Source organism: Lipotes vexillifer, unplaced genomic scaffold (genome assembly GCF_000442215.2).
Source record: "Lipotes vexillifer unplaced genomic scaffold, Lipotes_vexillifer_v1.1 scaffold330, whole genome shotgun sequence".
Classification (NCBI taxonomy): domain Eukaryota; kingdom Metazoa; phylum Chordata; class Mammalia; order Artiodactyla; family Lipotidae; genus Lipotes; species Lipotes vexillifer.
Window position 1 is genome coordinate 1,700,252 of NW_006775627.1, and position 4,791 is coordinate 1,705,042.

At 36.2% G+C, this 4,791-nt stretch overlaps 1 non-coding gene across 1 annotated transcript; it reads right to left on the reverse strand.

The window, feature by feature from the left end:
• Positions 1 to 3,871: 3,871 nt before the first annotated feature.
• TRNAE-UUC (transfer RNA glutamic acid (anticodon UUC)) lies at positions 3,872 to 3,944 on the reverse strand. The gene has a single exon. It is a non-coding gene; the product is annotated as a tRNA-Glu (tRNA).
• Positions 3,945 to 4,791: the final 847 nt, after the last annotated feature.

Below are 4,791 nucleotides of genomic sequence, written 5' to 3' on the forward strand. Positions count from 1 at the left end.
TGCCTAATCCTAGTCATGCGCTCATCTGGCGGTGAGGGGAGCAACACCCATGTGTCTTTAGAATGCTTCCTTGCTGTTGCGACTGCATTAGCATAGAAATAGTCCAAAAGTATGCAAACGAGTTGCTAAAGAATTCCCATTCGTTAGTTTTTCACTCTCATTAGGATGTAAAATTATTCCTCTGGAAATATTTGGACACAGTTTGTCCTTCCTAAAGGCAGAGGGATGAGTTAATTTACTTCTTTGGTATCACTTGCAACGTTCAGATCCTGTGATCCTCAGTTCTGGGCTCGGTTTCAGCAGTTAACGGTCACAATGGAAACCCAAGGAGAAAGCAGACTGGGGAATCACTGCTGGAATCAAGGCACTTTGTCACTTTGAGAAGAACAGAGTAAGGAACACAAGCGGTCTATTGACAGAAGTGTTTGCTTATCATTTTTAGCACCAGACATTTAAAACTGGGCAGGAAATACCTTTGAAAAATGATAATCCCAAACAGTTTAGAATTATAGTGTGCTTTCATCTCCATTTCTGGGATTTTTGGTTATGTAGATTTTAACATTGTATGTAGCCTCAAATCATCTAAGTACATTCTTAAATTTGCAGAAAGGGATACTTAGATTCGAGAATCCTATTTTTGAAGAGTTATTCTGAAAATGATTTTAGTGCAAGCTTTTATACAGACTCAGTCCTTTTCATTAATTATTCAGTATTATTTCAAGTAAAATATTACTTCATTTTAAGCTTCAGAAACCCCTTTTAAAAATGACATCATATGTGTTTCTTCCAGTATTTTGGTTTATTTTAGTAATAATCATTTCTCCCTAAATAAAACTCCATGGGAATTTACTACAGTATTTAATTTAGTACCTGCTCTGCCTCAGGCACTTAATTAGTACTGATGTAAAAAGGCACAATTTTATTATCCTAAATCATCTCACTTGTAATGTGTGATTAGGACTAAATAGTTTCAGGAGTCAAAGTGGTCGTAAATAAATTCACGTTAGAGGACTGACTGATTAAAAATCATGTTTTCCTCATCTTTTTGATTTTGTGAGGTTACAGATCCCATGAGCTTATGGCACTTTACCTAAAAGCAGTAAAAGTGCTAAACTGGGTATTATATGATTTTCATAAGTCACCTTATAATAGAAAAAAACTTTGGCACATCCTGAAGTTGGCAGCCGTCTGCAATAAAACTAAGCAGTCTTCTTTCCTCCTTCAGATTCATGGAAGTACTCTCCTAGTCTTTGAATCTCACTCTGGGGTTCCCAACTGCTAAAGGAACAATGTCTTGAATGTATATAGAACCTTCCTTATAGAGTTTTTGGGCATAAATACCAGTGAAGGAAATAGGAGAAGATATCTCCTACTATAATCTCCTTCTACTTTGCCATAACCAAATATTTTATAGACTTACAAAGTAAAGAAGGGTTAAGTCAAGGTCATCCAGTTAGAGATTAATTTTTTAACACAAAGTCTAATGTTCCATTCATTACCTTATCTTTATTATCTTAAAAATCACACTCAGCACTTATGTCTTATAAGTTTAAACTTTGTAAAACACAGGTTAGTATATGAACCAAGGCATCCTACCTTACAAGCAGCTTGCTTAATAAGCCCATTTGCTCAGCACATAATGCCAAGTTAAAAGAATTCAAAGAACGCGGGTTTGGTTGCTTTTAGTAATTCTCATTATGACCTACTAAATTAAATTACAAACTGAATGCAGCTGAAATAACTCTGTAACTGGTGCTGTTATGGCTAACGAAAAGGTTTCAATCTCTAACACACATCTCCAGAACATTTATTTTCATGAAAGTGTTCCAATTGCCAAGTACTAATGAGACATGTGTAGGGCTAAAATTTGTGTTTGAATTCTTAAGAAAAATTACAGCACCAAACTCAGAGAAGTGGGGATAGGGATGAGATTCCAGTTAGTGTTATTCCAATTAGCACTGATTTCAGTTAGTGTTACTGATCTTCAACTACATGCCAGAGGCTGTGCTAGGCCCTTTCATGAACACTGTGACATCTGATTCTCCCCCAAACATGGTGGGGTAGGCATGGCAATCTCCACTTCACAAATGATGAAATTTCAGGATCCTGAAAATTAGTTTGATGTTGTGTCCATAAGCTTCAGAGTAGCAAAATAAGTTGCTGTTGTCTGCATCTGGCATTGGGGCCCAAGTATAAGGTAGTATATGATGAAATTTTAGTATCTATCATGAATTGGTTAATTAATTTATAAATTGGGCTGATATTATTAGCAAACTAATGAACTTATGCTTGAATAAAATGAAACCAGCTGGGCTGTGGCAATGAAATATATCATGGAACTTTATATATTTCTATATTGTTTAAATGTTTATTAGAGTAAATATTAATTGTAACTAAAAAAGTGAGATATAAGAAAATGGTTGATTTTGGCTAGATTTCTTTAAAATCTGGCAATGTCCACTTGTTTAAATTTGGTGCTGGGTCTCCATAATATGTGTGGTGGAAATTAATAATAATAATAACAATAACAAAAATAATAATGGTAAACATGTATGTTCTATATATTCAAACATATTACTATATGTCAGGTATGTTCTATATACCTTAACTCATTTGCTCCTCACACCTCTTTGAATTAGAGATTACTATTATCCCCTTCTTACAATGAAGAAATTGCAGCACAGAGAAGTTCAAGAACTTTCCAAGTTTATACATGCAGCAAAGTGATACACAACCCAAGCAGTATGCCTCCTGAATGCAAACTCTTTAACCCTACTCTCTATTCTATTCCTATTTGAACTCCCCTATGGTGTAGTTCAATGACCTATGAGGTTATGTATCATTTTGATAGTTGTGTTTTGACATTGAAGTTCCAAATTCCTACTCCATACCTGATTTAGAAATTAGAGAACCAAATTACATTCAGCTCATTTCAACACATATTTGTTGAGAACCTGTCAGATGCCAGGAAGTCTGGATGCTTGGGATATATCAACTCCTTTTGGACAGCTGAAGTGGTAGAAGATAGGAAAAAATTCTTCACTTGAATTCTCCATAAAGCAAAGCCTGTGACCAATGGTTAATTAAGCATAAGTGGTTAATTTAGGAGTATGATCTCAGTGGACAGGATTTAGAGATGGGAGGGGGTGGGGGTGGGGGTGGGAGGTAGGGGATGGGTGGAATAAAAGAATGGTGGAAGAATCAATTAATGGATGCAGGAAGTTGGCCACCACTCTGGTTGACTGTGTGTTCTATCCCTTGGGATACTTTGTGTAAAGCGTCTGAGAACACTTATCAGTTATAGATAAATAAAAGCCCGCACTTTTTTTTTGCACATCTGTACAATAATGAATTTTTTACCTTATAACTAAAGCAGATACATCATCCCTAACCAGGAATTAAAATACTGTGGTTGATCTGAAACCAACCTAATTAATCAATTCTTCACATGTGACTTCACACGGATCATTATAGGGACAGGATAGAATTTCAGCTCCATCCAGGGTCTTAGGGTCTACACTTCTGAGAAAAGTTATGTAGACAAGAAAAATAAGCTTTTATAATTACATAAATGTTGGCTTTCAACATAATCTGGAGTGTATCAAATATAAAAATATATATGTATAAAAACTACACACGTAGTTTAGTCTACTTTCTTCTCCCATGGTTTCAGTGAAATTCAGCATGTACTTTCCTGTATATTCTTCGTGTGGCCAACCAACACCCAGCTTAGGAACTGATATCCTAAGTTGTTTCCAAATGGAACACCAACCAAATATACAGTCCTGTGACTGCAGGTAAAAAGTACAAATCAGGATATCTCTTCTATTTTATTTTTTCTGGCCACTCCACGCAGCTTGTGGGATCTTAGTTCCCGGACCAGGGATCGAACCTGGGCCCATGGCAGTGAAAGTGCCAAGTCCTAACCACTGGGCCACCAGGGAATTCCCAGGATATCCCTTAATACATGTAATATTTATGAATTAAAATATTTTCTTGGAAAACAATGTAAAATATCTTGTTTTTATTTAATGGCAGCTTCTTTTAATTCTATGTTCATCTGGGAAAGACTAGTTCAATGTCATCGGTAACAGGATCTCAGCTTTTGCATTGATCATGTAATAAAGAAATTTAACCTGTCATTTGCTGAATTTAATTGCTATTTTTGAAATGAAAATGAGTTATATCCTGTTGTTTTTGTTTGTCTGTAACTGGTTAGGAAGAGTTTCCTGGCTGAGCAATTAAGCTAATACCATAGTAATTACTTAAATTATAGATTGGTGTCTAAGACTTACTGGGGAAAATTGATGGTCATGAAGACTTATTGACTAACCAAGATCAACTATTCTATCCATCTTATAAAATCTCTCTCCAGAATAAGGCAGGCAAGAATAATTTCATTATTTGATAAAATATAATTTGATCCAGGTTCAAGTCGTTTAAAATACTGTAACTGGTTTCATTGTGTACATAAAAATTAAAGACATTCTATAAGAAATCCAAAGGGAAAGCAAAATATATACATATTTCATGTTCTTTTTCCATGTGCAATTTACTAAAAATAATTAGCTCCTTTTTCCCATGAAAAATAATTTAAAAATAAATTTCTTGGGCTTCCCTGGTGGCACAGTGGTTGAGAGTCCGCCTGCCGATGCAGGGGACGCGGGTTCGTGCCCCGGTCCGGGAGGATCCCACATGCCGCGGAGCGGCTGGGCTCGTGAGCTATGGCCACTGAGCCTGCGCATTCGGAGCCTGTGCTCCGCAATGGGAGAGACCACAACATTGAGAGGC